Genomic DNA, 19,261 nt, shown 5'->3' with positions numbered 1-19,261 from the left:
CAAAATGAAACTGATAAATTGAAAGAGAAAACAATTTACGATCCAGGATTGAAGCTTAACTTTGTGACTTTGGTGCAAAGTCGTTGGATTAGACAACAGTTGTAGCAATTCCCTATGAGAGGGAAAATAAATAAGATACATGCTGGTGCCAAGCACTTTCTATGTGAATAGATTCTGGTCGTTAGATCTAAGCTATCCCTTATCGTTTAATACACTTTACCTTCTCATTTAAAGAAAACGGCAATTATTCCGTTCCCTTTCTTTTCTATCTAAAAGCATGAAATATAGATTAATATTCCTTTTACCTCACTCTGTCGTGAAAGTCTCTCTTAGGCACGTGTTATCATTTACGACGTGGGCTTCATCTGAGAAGTACTAGTGAACACAAGATCCTAATGATTAGAGATGATTTCCACTCATCTTAAGAACAAGGTTACTGATATCACAGTTTCCTGATCCAATCCTTTTCGACAGTCTCGAGTCTGACAGTATAATCCTAATCTATCTTAAAAAGGTAATAGATAAAAGATAATATACTTTTCTCCAGCATTTAAAAATAGATTTTAAGACAATGCACAATACCATTTACAGAGTCGAAAGAAAACTAAATACGTTGAATCCCTCATACGGATTATGAAAGCCGTAACTTTTAATTTGGAAAACACAGCCACAAAATGTTTGCGAAATATACGTCATCGTCAACGGGCAACAACCGGTATCCGGTCTAAGCCTGCCTTAATAAGGAACCCCAGACACCCCGGTTTTATGCCTGTCTGGCATTCGGACTTACGCCATGACTCCATCTCAGGCAGGATCTGCCGGACTGGATCATCTTCATCCATATCTTTATTGTTTTCGTTTGACCAGTGCGTTTCGATAATATATAGTTAAATTAAAATTAATAAACTAAACCTGATAAAACAGAACCATTCGGGGTATATTAACGATACGACTCCAATAGTTTTCCTAAGACTCCAAAGGTTGATGGATTAGTCCCTATGGTCCAGATGATTGGTAACATCTAAGCGCAAACAAATGCAAACATAGCTTACCAACAAGAGCATCAAATGTTGTCATTTTCCTAACCTGTGGAAAGATTCTCGCATTATTGCTACGCATAAAATTGGCGATCCTACTCACTCTGAAAATTACGTTCATTTCTCTCTCCTGTTTAAAAATCCTTGAAAGGCGATCAATGATCCTTGAAATCGCCAACTTTGTTCAATTTATATCTAAGAACAACACGGTTTTTTTAAACGTCAATCGACTGCCACTAATTTACTTCATCATTATCTAAATTTTTGGGACATTATTAGTAAGGATTTTTCTAAGGCTTTTGACTCTGCAATCACACCTTATTTCTGTCCAAATTGGCCCCAGTTGATTTCCTCTTGGATGATGATCCAAATCTAAGCACTGGATAAGGCGGCAAGTAGTAATTTTCAGTAAAGAAAGAAACGGTTTTTGAATTTTCCCTTATGTTATATGATCGATTATTACTGTTATTACGAAATGAGTTAAAAGTTCACTTGGAGCATTGTCTATCCATCGCAAAAAGTAATTAAAAGGGATGAATATTTTTGAGTTATCCACCTGCAAATTTCGAAAAACAGTTGCTAATAAAGCGTTATTCTCGCTTAGTATAAGGTCAGTTAGGACTTTGTCAATCATGACGTAGAGCTATATCTATACAAATTGGCCATACAACTCCGCTCGCAAGTGTAGCTTCATACCAGTCAAATTTTCTTCACTTTTCATCCCTTAATTATACAAGCAAAAGAAAAGCAGTTCTGTTAAAAATAATGACTGACGGTTTCGTCTAGGGCAGAAGCAACTTATCAGCCGCAGCCACACTGCTACCAAGGAAACAGTGTAACCAAAATTGGTTGACAGGGGTTTTTTAAGGTTTCGTTTGCAAAACAAAACCTTATTAAAATCCACTCAATGTCTGTCTGTCTGTCACACGCACTTTCCTCAGAAACGGCTATACCGATTGACACGAAATTTGGTAAGAAGGTGGGAAGATTTAGGGGGTCCCCATACATGTAAAAGGGGGGTGTAAAAATTTTTTCCACCGAATATAGTTATGTGGGGTATCAAATGAAAGGTCTCGATTAGTACTATTCGAAGGCGGTATTTGTTTTGAGATTTATTAAAATGGCGGGGAGTGGGAGGAGTAGCAAGTGATGATTTCTTTAACCGACCCATTCTCAGAAACTACCCAACCGAAAAATCTGAAAAAAATCATGAAGCTGCCTCTATATGGTGTCCAGGCCTCAAAATACTCTCCATATCGATATCTATTCAAATTAAGTTAATAATAGTATATTACCATATTTTTGGGGAAATTGAGAAAAACCCCCCTTGAATTTATCCCAGAATTATAAAAGTTGGTAGTAGTATGAAATATAATATGAAGCATATTATCCATAAATTTGATCAAAATCATACTATTAGTAACAAAGTTACAGTAGCTCAAAATTGACTTTACAGTGTAAATTTACTGCAACTAAATATAAATATCACACTAAAGTGGGTAGTCAAACATGCTAAATGCATATACATAACAGGCTACGTACAAATGTGATAGTTCTGCACTCAAATATACTCACAGAAGAAGCAAATAAAACCTTTCATACCTGAAGCGCCCAGCTTCCGGTTTCCCGACTTGTTTATGGGTGGAGGTGGAAGTCTTTGAAAGACGCTGCCGAATCAAGTTGCCGCAGTGCGTGGGGTTCCCACTAAAACCACCGCCACTTCCCCCCCAGATCTCTCCCGCCGTGAAGTATTACTTCGCAAGCAGAACTTTGATTTACACCAGTACGACTAGGTCTCGCTTCCGTCACCTTTTCCGGGCTCCAGTTCCTGCAGCTTTTCCTGTATCGCAGTTATTGTTGCGTTTATCGCACTCCTATTTGCAATCATGCAGACCACCCAAAATTACATAATCTATTTAATTTTTTTCGAGTTTCTCTATTCCAAGCCCTGAGAAAGTCCACATCGGACAGAAATCTCCCACTCTCTCCTCTCGTGTGGCCTGCATGAAATCGCTTCGCTTTGATTAGTTTGATTCTTCGCACCCTAGAGTGGAGGATGAATAATGTTGTCAGAAGGAAGGCAAGAAGGCAAGGTGTATTAGCGATTGTCCGGTTTCTTGTAGCTCTTGAAAATGTTCTTCTTCTCCTTTAGTCGAGCCGAGTAGTCGAGGGGCTTTCAAATCACCATATACCGGACCAAACCATCGTTGTTTCGGTCGGCCTTTGGGCCGATTCTAACTCTGTCCAATTCTGCAAATGATTTATAGTTTTTGCCTCTGAAATGGGTTCACGGGGATCACTGGGAAAGCTATATCGGTAATGTTTCCTGACAACGTTAAGTTGCCCACTGCCCTGGAATAGAATTCTGACTAGTCCAAACTGTTGAATATTCAGAAGTGTCTTTCGAGTGTAAGATACCATAGAAACACAATCGCCAGAAGCAATACTAGCCCTGTACATTTTTCTGGAGCTGCCACAATAAAGTCAATTTTGAAGTATGTATATATATATCTTCTGGTGGACACTGGTACTCGCACAAATCCAAATGGTTAACTGCGTAAAAATTCCTCTAACAATGATAACTACCGCGTCCTCATCAGCCGGAGCTATCCTATATCTAACTCGCATTACGTTGGAATTGACACATATTTGTTGAATCTTAAGGCAGGCCTTGACCGAACTTCGGTTATTGCACCGTCGATGATGATGACGAAACCTGAAATCCAACAAGATCTGATTCAAACCCGTAATTACTCATTACATTACCAATAAATAAATTGTTTTGTTATGGAGCAATCGTCTTGGAATTTCATACTTCAATTAGTTTACGATGCGTACAATGTCAAAAAGATTACGAACATTTCTAGTAATTCGACATCTACACTATTATTCTACACAGGCCTTACAATACAACACGCGAATTAAAAAAGATTCCGAATCTTATCACATGCGCTGTAAATAAAGGTGATATAATCCGGATAGTCGTGCTGGAATTTATTAGCGCGTTGTTACTTTTATCTTTCACTTTTTAGCTGTTGGTTGCTTCTTCGGAATAAATAATTTTATTGATCACCATACCAACCTGCAGAGTAGAATAATTTTCGTATTCTTTGGATGCAAAACTCATCATCGCGCATAGGATTGACGAAATACTTGTTCTCCAATCTGACAAACATAACTTTCATCTTTATGGAATAAATTCGTCTCAGATTGAACAACCTTATTTCAAGAGGAAAGGATGCATCCCAAGAGTAGTAGTATCTTTGCATCGGAATGTTCCTTACTTTCGTTTCATTTGTAGTTTTTATTCAAGCAAAAACATTTCGCAAAGCGAGTTATGTGGACATACCCACATATGCAGTATCACGCTGCAGTACGGCACAAAGGAATGCTGCTCGTCATAACTTGCGTGTAAGCCCATTACAAGATTATATGAAATGAAAATTCGCAGAGAAAACGCAAAGGAAAACAAAATTTCCACACGGCCGCGATCAACCTGCAAATGGAGTTTTCGCTCTAAATTGCTGAAATTCCTCTCGATTGCACAGAGGTCTTATGTAATGCATAACTTAACATCCAAAATGGATTGATGTGTACATTGTATCTGTGTTTTCATTCCAATCAAAGATATGGCTAGACGTGCATATTTGATGGCCGCACTCGTACATTTCAACAAATCAGTTTTGGTGTTCACAAATTCAGAGCATGTCATATCCGTAATTTCAAGGTATCCACGTATACCCAATCAATGATTTATCGGGGCCTAGTTAATTGCTTTTCAATGAAGAAGAACTATTTATTATTTCATATGAGGGGTTTGAAGCGTGAAATATGGAGGTGGTACTTTTACCTGCTTAATTGAATTGTGGTAGACATGAAAAGAAAATCGTGACATCGCAATAAAAATCATTTCAGTTATCTGCTAAGATTTATCTATGAGTAGATTTGCCTTGCGTTCCGAGCTTTCAAGAGAAGTTTTGAAAAAAAGGAGATGAAAAAAACCAGCATAAAGACAAGTGCATTAAATCAATCAAAACGAATTTAAGTGGTCCACGAGCCGGTATTGCTCCAAGATGAAAGTATGATTTAAAATAGATTGGCTGATCGTAGATCGGATTAAATTATGCTCTTCAACAAATTGCGACTGGTGAAGGGCGCAAAGAAACTTTAAAGGAAAATGAAGGCGACACTGTTCATTATACAGTAAAATTATGATCACTGATCGAATTGCCCATATCGAGCCTTACATTCTGGTCCTCCATCTGTTTGGATCTTATCATTCTAGTCTTTAGGAAGAACCGAACTTAGCGTATTCTCACATCACTTTCTAAAACTAGAAACTTTTCTTTGGCTTATATCTTCTTATGTTGATTTTTTATCAATATCACCAGCTCTCATAAAAGAAAATATCTGGGATATCTTCTTCTTCTATAGTGCTAAAATCCACTGTTGATCTTGGGCAGTTCGGGTTCGTCACTGAAAAGGTAGAATTTCCCAACTCTCCATCTCTATTCCTAAAATTCGCCTAAGGACTCCCTGATAAAGACATTGACTTTCTACTTTCTAACATGTTCATTGTCTAAGTGTAACTATCGTAACACAGGATTAGTCGACTCCAGCTACTGATACAATATATAGTTAGTTTTCTTTTTCAATGCAAATTTTTACTTTTCAATATTGTCAGGCGACTCAAACGTTACATTATCATTCATGATTGGACTTCTTGACCTCGTCTTTTTCGTTATTGCCCTTTGTGATCGTTGCGCTAATCCACATGAAGCTATCCACACTTGCTCCAAGTTGAAATCGTTCAGTGTGATGTTTTATTGTATTACCACGTTTTTAAGGTTTTGTGTGAAACAAAATCTTAGAATCGAATCAATGTCTGTCTGTCCGTCTGTCTGTCTTTGTTTTTTTTTTATGGATGGAGGTGGAAATTTTACAAAGACACTACCACGCCAGGTTGCAGCATTGTGTGGGATTCTCACCCATAAAAACCACCCCAACTTTCTCCTTCTCCCTTTCCCGCGGGACCGACGCAAAGCATTACTTCGCGGGGTGGAATGCGCTTTAAGCGATCAAATCTTCCGATCTTCGCGTCCTTCTTGCGCGCTCCTCTCTTCCAAGTTTCTCCTTTATTCTTTGATTGCGGAGTTCCCCGCACACCAGTTTCCCTTCGACTTCAACATTTTCTCAACGATGTTTTGCGGGCTTAGGTTGGTTTTCAGAGAGTCTTTCAGGCCCCTCCTTTCTGAGAAAAATCTTGGACAGTGGAACATAATATGCACCGGGTCCTCAGGTGTGCAACCACATTAAGGACAAAAGGGAGAATCATCTAGCCTGAATTGGTACACGTACTTCCTGTAACCACCATGTCCTGGCAGCACTTTGCGTCAGATGGTAGTTAATCTCGCCTCGTCGTCGCTGGATCCACTCCTCCTACGGAGAATCAAAGTGTGAGTCCAGCGACCCCTCTGCAAGTCGTCCCACCGTTGCTGCCACATCTCCAGCGACTCTTGCCTTGCTGCTTTTCGGTATTCTGCATCCTTTTCAGGAGGATTCAGTTTCCTTGTCTCGTACAGGCAGCGTGTCTCACTTGCCAGAATGTCTATCGGGATCATTCCCGCAATAACACACGCTGTCTCGCCAGATATTGTTCTGAAGGCACTGCCCATCCTTAGCGCCACTAAGCAGTAAGTCATATTTACCGTCTTCCGATTACTCTCAGACGCTAGTACTTCCTCCCAAACTGCTGCCGCGTATAATAGTGTGGAGCGAACTACTTCGGCCACAAGTAATCTGCGACTTCCTCCAATGTTAGACAAGATAGTTGTCCAGATGCCCTTGAAATTGATTTTAGCGTCAATCATCACTCTTAGGCATTTGATAACCGCCTTCGAAGTGATGACGTGACCATCAACACAAATATTAATCGTGTTCCTCTTCCAACGATTGGTAATCAAGACCGCCTCCGTTTTTCGTTCCGCAAACTCAAGCTAAACCATCTCCAGCCACGGTCTTATGGCGCTAATGGTTTTGTTAGCGTACATTTCAACGTCTTCAGGTTGTTTCGCGACGACAGCCACAACTAAATCATCTGCAAAACTGACTATCGTGGCCTGCTTTGGATCCCTCATCCGTATCGTACCAAAGTGTCCTCTCCGAAAGGTAACTGCCGAGGAGCTTAATCAAATAACTAGAGACACCCGTTTTAGCCAGTGAGCTTTTTATCCACTCCCAACTTGCGGAATTGAACGCATTTTTGATGTCCAACGTCACCACGGCACAGCATTTTTTAGACGAAATCGCGTCTTGAGCCAGCTTCAACACAACGTCTACGGCGTCGATCGTTGAGTGGGCTTGGCGAAATCCAAATTGTCGCTCCGATAGTACATCCTTATATTCAATGATAGGGAGCAGTCTGTCGTAGATGGCCCTTTCGACCATCTTTCCTGCCGTGTCGATGAGGCAAATCGGTCGGTAGGATGATGGGTGTCCTGGGTGCTTATTCGGCTTCGGGAGCAAAACTAGTTTTTGCCTCTTCTATCGGTCGGGGAGAACTACTTTTACCATGCTTGTTCCAAAAACGCTGATAAACTAGTCGGGTCTGATGTTAACAGCGAGTTTAAGAGTTTTATTGGGAACAGCATCCAGACCGGGTGCTTTGTTATCACCAATTCTCCGGCAAATTTGGACAAGTTCCTCCTCAGTTACCACAGGTATGGTGTAGACGTCGAATGCTTGCTTGTGTTGTTTGCACTCCCCTTTATTCGGGGGGAAGATCGCCATCACGATATCGAACAGAAGATGTGGGCAGGTAAGTTGTGGTGTTCGCCTTCTCATCTTCTTCATAACTATCCTATACGCCGTTCCCCAGGGGCTTTGCTCTGCCTCCGCGCAAAGTTCCTTGAAGTATTCTCGCTTGCTAGTCCGTATAGCCTGCTTAAGCCTATATCGAAGGTTCACATATACTAGCCGTTTCTCCTCGAAATCCGGTCTTCTTCTTGATTGTTGGCAGATCCTTCTAGCTCGAAAACATGCATCCCGCGATCTCTTCATTCCACCAATAGTTTGCGAGATCTCGGCGCCTGGACATAGCATCGTCGCATCCTCTCGTTATGCGCTCCATCATTTGCTCTACCTTTTCTGTAGCCGCACCACCGGGGTTTTGGCCTCCCAATAGCATCTCTATGAATGCATCCTCTTCAAACTTTTTCATGGACAAGGCCTGGTTTCCAGTTAAACGGGAACGCATATCGACGTATGACCCATATTCGATCTGGATGAAAATCGCTTGGTGGTCGCTGGGAGTATAATGCTCACTGACACTGGTATTCACATATGTCAGATCGACTATTGAGCCTGACCCTGTCACACGAAAAGTGAAAGCATTTCCCGTATTGGGAAGCACCAAGTTTAGCTCCACGAAAGCCTCGAGCGGGATACGGTGTTTATAGTGCGATTGCCCCAATCCATGGCCCACGCGTTGAAATCAGCCGCTATGATCTTGGGGTTTCGACTTCTTCGATTTCTGTCTGTCTGTCGGCTGGACCGATTATCACGAGAATTGGTGAAAGCGTGTAATCTGTTGTTCCCTTTACATGCAGTAAGTAGCAGCATTTTGCATTAAGTTTAGGGGAGGCTCCCCATACATGTGAATGGAGGGTGCGACATTACAATATCAAATGAAAGGGCCCAATTACTACTTTTCGAAAGTGATTCCATATTTGATATCGGGTGAAAAGTAGGGGAGTGGGACTCAAAATATGACCCCCAAAAAGTGTAACAGGTCTCGTTCTCAGAACCTATCCAACCGAAAAATCTGAAAAAACACAGTGTTGCGTCTCTATGAAATCTAGGCCTCAAAATACATCCTGTTCCGATATCTGCGCAAATAAAGTTAATAATAGCATATTTTCACATTTTAGAAACTTATCCGGCAACCGATACGGGGTACGGGGAATAAGGGATAACATAATGCATAACTTGCAGTTTGAAGAAAATCCAACTATTATTAGCAAAGTTATGGGGGTGAAACTTGGCCATTTTCGGGCATTCTACAAGCAGTATGACGTCATCATCACATATCAATTCATCAATACCACAACGAAATGAGTTCTTATGAATGGGGTCGGAAAGAATTATTTTGTTTTAGTTTTTTAGCCATTTGTATATGAATATGAATTACTCCAAACAGGCACGTGTGCATGTAGGTATATAGTATATGCGTGCTAATGAAGTTTGCGGGTAGTGTCTAATTCAGATAGATATATTTGTACATTAAACCAACCATATTTAATATACGTGCTATATATGTACATATGTATGCTTTTGTGCACGGAGTGAATCGGAAATATGGGTACGATCAATTTATATACGTGCACATATATATATATACAGTATTTCGAAATATGCACATTGTTTGTTTAGGGTGAGGATAATATCTGTATGGCTTGTAGTTTGGAAAAATATGAAGGATTATGTTGGATTTGTAGTTATATAGGGATAGAAAAATATGCGTTGAATTTTCTTACATAAGATGAACACAAAACCTTTATACTGGGAGCGCGAGCTCCCGGTATTCCGACTTGTTTCTGCGTTGTGACATGCATTTTCTTTCCATCTTTGCGCAATTGTCTGGTACTGCCTTAGAATATGTTTGCATGTGTCATTGCTACCAGAATCATCCCAGAATTTGTGGGAGAATGGAAAGCAGACAGATTGACTGTACGATTCTGCTCATTAATTTTTTTGCATAAGAAAGTTCCAATCAATGCTGCTTACTGTTACCAGTAATTGGGAAAAACTGCACATCGATAACACCAGGCTCCGTACTGCAGCTGTACCAGTCTCCACACTTGACGAGGTGCACTGGCCTGCACTTGTTAATCCTCTCTCTACGGATGTACCGGCTCTAATTGTGGTTTCCAAATCTATATTATACCTACAAAGCAGGTACTCACGATAATCTCCCAGGATCTCCAATATCTTATCCATATTGAGCAAACATATTGGTTTATGTTTTCTCAGCAGAAGACTTTCACGCCAATTCTTGTATTCACCACAAACATGTATTCGTACCAATCACCAGCTAGGCTGAGTGAAGTTATTTATTCTCCCTCTTTAAATAGTCAAATTTATAAAGACGTGCTTTTGTATATAAATGCCTAAATTACCAAAAAGGAATATTGCAATAAGTAAATAAGCATATTAGATGATGCAACCAAAAGTTGGACATTTTTTTTGAATGGTAAATCCCGAGTCATGATAATTGTCACCCCTTCTTAATGTTTGACTTATCCTATGCTGCATCTGCGTCTCAAGCCATGATACCCCGATGACCGAGCCAAAGACATGGGATGATGACAGCTTGGGACTTTCGAATAACAAATGGCGGTCACTGTCTATATGCTACTTCCTTATGTCAGTGCAGAGAAAACAGTTTAGCCCAGTAATATTCAGCCGATATCGCCGCTTCTGTTGGACAAAATGAGTAGGGGTCCTCAAATCTATTTTCGATCCCATGCTAGGGCAGGCAAAGAGTAACGAATGGGGGATGCTCCGATGACATGATAGGTTCGGAAGTTGCCGGTTGCCAGGCCGCACATTTTTTGTTAGCTATCTTTTATGGCGAGCAAAAATATATTGAACGCCTAAATATTATATATAACCTTTATATAGTAGTTAACAATTATATTTTTTTGAATCTTATTATTACCTGCAATAAATAATTCTTTTTCAATTTACAGTTTCTGTGTATTGGAAATTTTCCTGTAATGTTGATTTCTTTCAAATGCTGGATTACAATACTACGAGAATATTCAGGTGAGTGGAAAACCATTAAAAAGTAATATCTAGCGTAACCTACAAAATTAAATATTCTCACAAAAAAGAAAATACGAATAAGTAACAAGGAATCACAAGCGCATATCTAAGAGACCTTTTAAAGCAATCCCCTTAAATTTTACAATTCATAGAATAATCAAAATCAGCTTTTCTGGGAATGCAATCAACGAACCGAATCGAACATTTGCATACGTCCGAAAAAAAAACTTAACCCAGAAGTACCGAAACGCAAAAAAAAAATCTTTTTGGACTTGCTGTTCTAATACTTTACGTGATGGACATATTGAATTAGCACTGTAATATCAGACATGGAGGCGAGAATATCGGAAATATCCTTCCTGTTGGGAGCAATCTGAATAGAACGCATGGACCGTCTTAGCTCGTTAAAACAAATTTTGCCGTGCTAGTGCACAGGCCTATCAAGAGGGAGGAGAAAGGAGATATCTCCCTGAGCTCGGAGTTTTCTCAGGGTAGGTTGATAGATCACCATCCTTCCTGATAAAATCGAACAGCCCATTTTATAATCCTTATTTGACATTTTGCGCACACATACTCGTAGTATCTAAATGGCACTAGGATAATATGAAATTGATTGGGTGTTTAGCCGCCAAACAAATTATTTCCACCAAGATCTGAAAACTGATAAAAGCTGCATCCGGCCAACTTTACAGCTCATTTTGTAATTGTGTCTAACCGCTTTGCCTTCAGCAGTTATTGCGCACATTTCTCATAATTCATTCACGTGTGCACATACATACAACGAAATAACGTTGCGTTGAAAGTCTCCTCTTCGAAAGCTGGACAGATCGGCAAGTTACCTTGGTCCCCTTTCTAAGAAGTAATTTGATACGGGGCTGAGGAGGCTGGATAGTCACAATGGGGATAGTGCTCGCTCATCTGCAAAACCATTCCCTTTGGGGTAGTCTAACACTTTCCGTTGGAACTGAGCACATTTCCAACCAGGTTGAGCTCTGGAAAGATTTTATGAGCAGGTCATGTTTGTGTACGTCATCCCACTACTTCACTCCATAAGCCACGCGTTGTAGTCGACAGCAACCAAAAAGAATTATGTTAAGACCGCTTCGTCATTGACACTCTTTGTTGTTATTGCTTTTATCCACTTTTATTTTCAGTGCTAAGAGAAGTTGCACTGCGTCTTAAAGGAACTATGGTGCTTATTGTAAGTTAAGCAGGCCGTTAGGAATTTTAATATATTCTCTACTTTCAAGTATTTCAACTTGGCATCTGGTATTAAGTATTCTGCCAGCACTGACCAAGAACATATATAGAAGTTTCGTTACAGAGAGCCAGCCCAGCCAGACAGTGTCTATAGATCCTTAACTTCCACAGGTGATATTCCCACTGTAATCCGAAGGCTCTTCTTGGTAAGGTTTAAATAGTCCTTTCAGCGTCCACTACCTCTGCTGTGAGAGATCCGTCAGTGCGCCAGGTATTCAGTTGCTGTTTTAAGCTATATGTCATAGCCAGTTTCCTCTCTTACTCCAACGTGTTTTAAACTCTTTATCGAAATGACTCCTCGCTGTTATGTTATCCTCTGGTATCAGTAATTCCGGGTACCACCTGGACAGAATATCAAGTTTTCTTTGGCAGCTCTTCGCATCACTGATACTCGCGATCATTCTGAAGATCGCCCTCCTCACCTACATTTGTATGGTAAGTGCAGATGCCGTTGAGCATGTCCTCATTGCCCTACTGGCACACACGCGAGCCAGTTTTTAAAGCTTGTGTAACTCACTGTCTGTTGTGCTGAGTTCACATTTTTCTGCCGAGATTACCGCCACATACATAATCATAGGCCGAAATAGTATCTTGGAGGTGCAACCCCATTTTTTCCCTGATATTAACCTGGAACTGATCAGAGTCCTCGTAGTTTCCGACACGTGTTTCCAACCTGCGCAGCCCTGCCTTCCTTTACAGGCATTTGTAACTAATCCAGTATGGATTCTATCACATAGGATATCCTCATGTCTGCCCCTACAATATAAAACAATGTCATCAGCGTAATCCTAGACTTGTATTCCACTACTCCACTATTCCATATAAGCGGTGATAGTTTCTCACCCTGTGTTATCGAACGCCCCTTCGATGTTGAATATATCCGTCAGCTGATACTAGGCAGTTTTTATAACTTTCTCCACCATTTTGTGTACGAATGATGTTACGCAAATTGAACTGAAAGGATGAAAAAGATCCTTTTACCCGCTTTGGAAATAAACACCACTCTTGCCCGCCTACATGCCGTTGGTATATATCCAAAGCCTATGCTGCTCCTTACCACCCTTGGAAGAAACTCTAAGATCATTTCATCATCATTTCTAGGCTTCTCTGGAGTAGTGTTGGGAATATACCATCTATTCCGGGTGATTTCAGTAGTTTAAAGGTTTTCAGTACCTGCCTTACCGTAATTTCCGAGCATACCTTTTTTGCAAGTTTTCAATTCTCATTTTTCCCCATTTGTTCGTTGCTAAGATGTCGGTCAGAATATTTTCGCCTTTCGCTGTGGGGTAGGATCCCGGGAAATGCGTTCTGAGAAGCAGATATACTTTGTCCTTCTTCACTTCTTCAGACAGAAGATACGGCCTTGCCTTTGGCTATAACATTGTATAGTCTGGATGCTTCTGTTTTGCTTTCTTAATCGCATTGCTCTACACAGTCAATGCATTTTTGTTCCTCGGCCAATCTTCTGTTTGTTTTGCCTCATTAAAGAGTTTTCGGGCCTGTGTTCTCATTCTGGCTTGATTCCATCGGGGTACATTCCTTGTTGACTTAACTGCTACCCTCTTATGCGTTAATGGCGACTTTGTTAGGGTCTTCCGCCACTGTTTCCAGTTTCAGTTCGTTCCTATTATCGTCACCTCTTTGTAAGTGAGCCATATTATTGCTCATATGCGTCTGTTCTCCTAGTTATTGTTTTCATTTCCTAGTTGCCCTCAATGTTGAATCTGATTATTCTCTGATTCGACATAGAAGGTTTATCCGACAACCTGCAATTGTTGATCAGCGCGTTAATCAGATATTCCCTAGAATTATGTATAGTACCTTTTGTCTAGTGCTGGTCACGAATACCGGAATGTTCCCTATGTTATATATTTCTAACTTATTGCTAAGAATAAATTCAAGAATTCAACTCTTTGATCAGTGTCGCTGCTTCCACAGACTTGTGATGGGCGTTGGTATTGCAGAGGAGAATTTACAGTGCCTTCCTCTCATAGAACTTCAACAATCTAGCGAATAGTCGCGGTGCGATCCGGATGTCCGTCTCCTGGGAAGAAGCCCGCTGCCACGACTGTATCTCGAATTCTCCCGCTGACTTCCAGTAAAACTTGGAAATATATGTTTTAAATTACGTTGATCGAAGCTCTTGCATACTGCCCCCTTACATGCCATGAATCTGCTCGCGGTACACTCAGGGTTCTTGAGCCAGCACTATTCCAATGTGGTCCTTGGAGATTGCGCTTACAATCACTGCAAGTGCAACTCTTACATTGTGGAGGTTTTCATAGGCCATCTTAGTGCTAGCTATTGGTTAGTGTTTGCAGCCCTTCTCCATTGTCAGAATATTACCCTCCTCCTCTGATATGACACTTTCCTACAAATTGCTGTCCTCCTTAGGCCCTAGAAAATTCAGGTCTAGGTTGTCTAGCTTTCCCTCTTTACTGGGCAGCCTCCATGGACTGCGAGATTCGGGGACCATCCTTTTTTCCATCCGATGTCTCCTCGGAAGTATCTTGCCTCGGTTTTTCCCTGTTCACATGTACAGGAATGTTGTCAAATCTTGCCGTCAGGGATCGGTATTCTACTGAGTGCGAACTGCTAAACTTATTCATTTGTAATTAGAACATTTGAACCTGGCCAATAATGACATCATTTTTCTGGAATTACTTAAGAAGTGTCTCTTAATGAACTTGAATCATTAGGAATTGTTAAAACTCATCTTTAAAGACTTATTCCTTTCCACTTACTCTGAAGTTCTCATAGGAAAGCGTCAAGAGATTCCAAGGTAGGGCGGAATCCCGTAATTCGTGCCTCATAGTCACCTGAGACCTGAGGAAGAATGAAGTTACGGATGCGTTATGCATTTCCCTCCCTCGGCCGTGCCTTCGGGTTACTCGCAGTACTTGTTTCCTCGAGCACTTTGAGTCAGAAATTTTCTTGTTGCTTTTCACCGTCAGTACCCTTGTTTCACGGTTTCTTAAACTATATGGATTTCACTTGTGTTCGAATCGGTTTTTTGGCCATGCCAAACCTGTACGTTTGTTACAAAGTCCTGCATGACCACTTTTCGCTGCTTTTACGGTTTAGTACGCTGTCCCTCCGCAAAGTCGAAGAGATTCTTTATTTTCAAGACGATATTACAGACTTTTATGCCGATGATAATATACTTCACAATGTATTCGATTGTTATCTTTCCTCTTCATCAAACCGCTTCTTAATCGAAGTAGAAAGTGCATATATACATAACAGATGAAGGACAACGCTGACGAGCTCCTGATATGTACAAGCAAGAGGAAAGTGGATCACATTGGAGCGAAAGTAAATATCCAAACCAAATATGTACTATAAGAAATCTTACTGCAACATAATTAAAGTTTCATAGCGGCAATTAATTTTATTCATTTGCAACTTTCCATATTTCCATTTTCCATAAACTCACTCTACAGCTGATGAAATATTTCGCACTTCACCTAAATGACGTGTCCATCAAAATACCGATTACCTTCACTAAAGGCGAACAGTGTTTTATTGGCCTTATCATATATCATCGCCAGGAAAATTGCCAGATGTTTGTGCATCTCTGCACAGCGCCATAATACAATTTTTCTTATGATCCCACCGATCTCTCACAAGTGATACGTTCCATTCATCATGAAAATGTAAAATGTAATTTGCGGTGAAAATAGAAAATCGATGTTTTATGATCAACCGCAAAAACCTCATATTGTAATGTGGATCAATGAATACCAGAGTTACGCAAAAGAAATGAATAAATAGATACGAGATATGGAGACATTGTCAGAATAAAGTGCATCCGAAAACAAGATCTCTTCTCGTATGAGGGGTTTCGTAAATAAGTCACGTAGGAGAATGCTCCATTTTTCTACGTGATTTATTCACGGAGCAGAACGAAAAGCTCTTCCGTGCCTACGGCTGTCAATCAACATTTTCCTTTAACATGGTTTTCAAACCAGACCTCCAGCATTGACACAAAGTTCCTCCGAACTCGTTGGAAGAATTCGGGTCCTGCACTTTTACCCCCACAACATATAGTTGCAAATGACCTGGTAGCAATATGGGAAGAAAACTAGGTTTGTACGTACATTTTTTGTGTTTAATGCTCGTATTGCTTATCGCACGTATAGTGTGTAAGTCAAAAAAGCGGAAAATCGCTAACTGAACTCCAGGTTCCTGCCAACTTTTCATAGCTATGGCTTTTCGCAAATGGTCCGGCGAATACCCAGTTCAAATCTAGTTGGAAACAGAAGGATTTTTAGTGAAGCTGGGTGTCGAATGGCGGCCCATTAACTTTTAAATCAGTCCCTAATGTAATTCAGGGTAATATGTAATTCCGAGCCAGTAAATGCTGGACCCTTGTCGCCTACCTCAGTGTACTGCAAGGACCCAGAAATGAAGCTTCCCACACACTTCAAGGCCTATTATTATTATTTTAACCCCCCAGGGTATTGACTGAAACTTATAGCTTTCAAGGCTTGCTAATTTCAATACAAAACCCTTAACCGGTGAGAAGCTTATTTCACTGAAATTATCAATGACTTCGCTAGGATAAGTACCTAGAGACAATGACACCACCCTTACTGATTTTCTCACTGCATTTCTCTCTTCTTCCTCTATTGATAACGGCATTTAACCTAGTAATTCAATAAGACCAGAAGGTTATGTAAGTTTCTACCAATTGGTTTTTCTCTTCGTAAACAGAAAAAGCAATCGAGGAGGCCAAAACAGAAAAGACCATGTTTATACAGTTGATTCTGTTGTTTTTTAATTTTTTATGCTTGCAACAAGATATCTGTGCCGTGTACTCGCAAACTTGCTATCTTGTAGATACTTACCGCACTAAGCGCTGGATAGTGTACGTTTTTCGCTGCACATTCGTTCACCTACTTTACAAAACCATAATGGCAACAATATTGGGGCCTGATCAGTCAAGCCGGCAGCTACAAATGTACCTACATAATGATATATACATACGTGTGGTTGTACACTAACCTCTTATTCATACAGGTAGTACAAAAAGCTTGTAGCACTTGCAGAGAATGAGGGTCACAGTTATTTTGTTAAAACCCCGTCTTAGTGCTTTTTCCTCCACAGTGTCTAGATTTGAATCTTTGCGCCGGTAGGCACGAAATAGTCAGAGTCTAGGCAATGCAACAATCGATTCAGAGTCAATCATTGATTATGAGTCGCTCACTATCATAAATTGAACTTCGCGAGGCATTCATTCTGAAGTTCAAAAAGTGTATGGTATTGGGTACGGGTACGCTATGATCATCGTGATTGTGAAATTGTGAATGGAGTGAACCTTAAAGAGTGTTGGGAATCGCAATTGATCTTGTGATAGATCAGGTTTTTACGAGCAAAAGGGGGCCTGCAACGCATTGCTGCGAGCTGCAAGATCATTCATCAAAGCAGTGATTAGAATTAAATGATAGTCGAATGCTAAATTATTATTGAATTCCACTGCAATGTTGGTACACAATAGTTTATTTATTTGCCTGCTTTTTTCTTAGGAAAGGAGAATTGAACTTCAGTAAGGTCAATGGTTATAAAATTCAAGGTTTTTTACCTTCGCTGGTACTCCATTGTAACTATACTATATTACTGTTACTAATAATATTGCGCTTTCCATAAAATGCCGATTGAATCTGAAACATAAAGAATAAGATTATTAGATCGCTGTGTCTCTCTAATAAGTTAGTTTGCTTCCTAATTGAAATCAATCATATTGGGAGAGATATTGAATCCTTTCGTTGCCAAATGTGTTTCCAGTAGGGTTGAACAATCCAAAAACTTAAAAAATGTAGAAAGAAATCGGAAACCCGAACCTCGGCGCTTTAGGTATGGAAGGTTTTATTGATTTTTTAATATAAGAATTTTCGGGTACACGACGGTTCCATTTATGTACACTATACATAGGTCGTAGTGTATATATGTTGAATATACCCGATATTCAATTCAATGTGGTACTAGGGAGCAGTAATTTGACGCAAACCAGGCAATTTTAACCTCCTCTTATTTTGCTGATAATAGCAGGATTTCAATCCACATTTCCAGTATACTGCTTCATATCAAAACCTATATTACAGGCTGCAGACTGCATGCACTCAGATACGTGTATTAGTAAATTTTGGAATTTGCATAGTAATGAACAACATACTCCACAGAAGTGGCGATAGCACACCTTCTTGAGAGGAATCTTTGGTTGCTTCCGTCGTCAGAAAACATTAGTATCGATCCAATTAATTAAAGTGTTATCGACACGCGTACACTGTCCACTCACACCAACGCTCATCGCAGTTGCATCCTCAGCTTTTAAAACCAAAAAATGCAGATTAAACGCTCCACGCTGGGAAGCATGTTGGTTTTAATTTAAGAGATATAACCTTACTGCTTTCTGGCGAATGTGACACTCAATCAGTCTCTTCAGACCTTTAAGCGGGAATGATGGTAAGAATATCTGCCTGCCGTTCTTTAGGTTTTAATAGTCATCTTTCCCAGGCTTCGATAAGTACACACCTCAACGTCCTGTCAAGGCGTAGGCCCTTATCCCAAAGCAAGACATGCTTGAAACATATTTTTGGAAGTCACTCCAAATGCTCTCTACCATCATTTCCCATCGCTGACTAGATGCTATCCGTACAAGGTGTTTTGAAGTGCTGGAAAGACAATATACAAGTTCTCGCTCTTTCATTCCTAATTATCGATATTTTCCAATTCTCCTTGCATCACTTTCGTGTTGAAAAGTTTGCAGAAACCGACAACTCCTCTTGCTTTCACTTCTCTCACCTGTTGTCCCTGATGGTGTTCTCCTAAGTCGTTTTTTTTTTAATTTCTTGAGTTTCTGCAGTTTACAGCTCCACCAGAGGACCATCATACTATGTTTGCCTTGGGTAATAGGGCAAGCCTCTTAGTTTAGTTTAGTTTATTGGGGGGGAGCCGCAGCTCCGAACACTCAGGTCATTGTAAGGCCCATTATACTATCCCCGTAAATCGCCTATTCAATAGCTTCCTGCCTACAACGTTCGCAGGCTTTAGTGAAACTGAGAAGATTCTCCAGAGGCGGATAGTGTGCAGATTCTTCATTACAGAAAACCTTACCAAGGTGTAAGATCTGAGGAGGC

General features: G+C 40.4%; 1 protein-coding gene across 2 annotated transcripts in view; it reads left to right on the top strand.

Moving 5' to 3' along the window:
- The window catches only part of LOC119653506 (nascent polypeptide-associated complex subunit alpha, muscle-specific form), a 144,756-nt gene that overhangs the window by 20,115 nt on the left and 105,380 nt on the right, over positions 1-19,261 (top strand). Inside the window, exon 2 of one of the 2 annotated variants that reach the window (XM_038058164.1) lies at positions 10,787-10,862. The gene's annotated coding sequence lies outside the window, so the exon portion shown is untranslated. Of the gene's footprint in view, positions 1-10,779; positions 10,863-19,261 lie in introns of those variants that run through there. The other variant, XM_038058163.1, reaches the window with a different exon arrangement.

The sequence above is a fragment of the Hermetia illucens genome, chromosome 4 (genome assembly GCF_905115235.1).
Source record: "Hermetia illucens chromosome 4, iHerIll2.2.curated.20191125, whole genome shotgun sequence".
NCBI classification, from domain to species: domain Eukaryota; kingdom Metazoa; phylum Arthropoda; class Insecta; order Diptera; family Stratiomyidae; genus Hermetia; species Hermetia illucens.
This window is presented reverse-complemented; position numbering and strand designations above follow the sequence as displayed.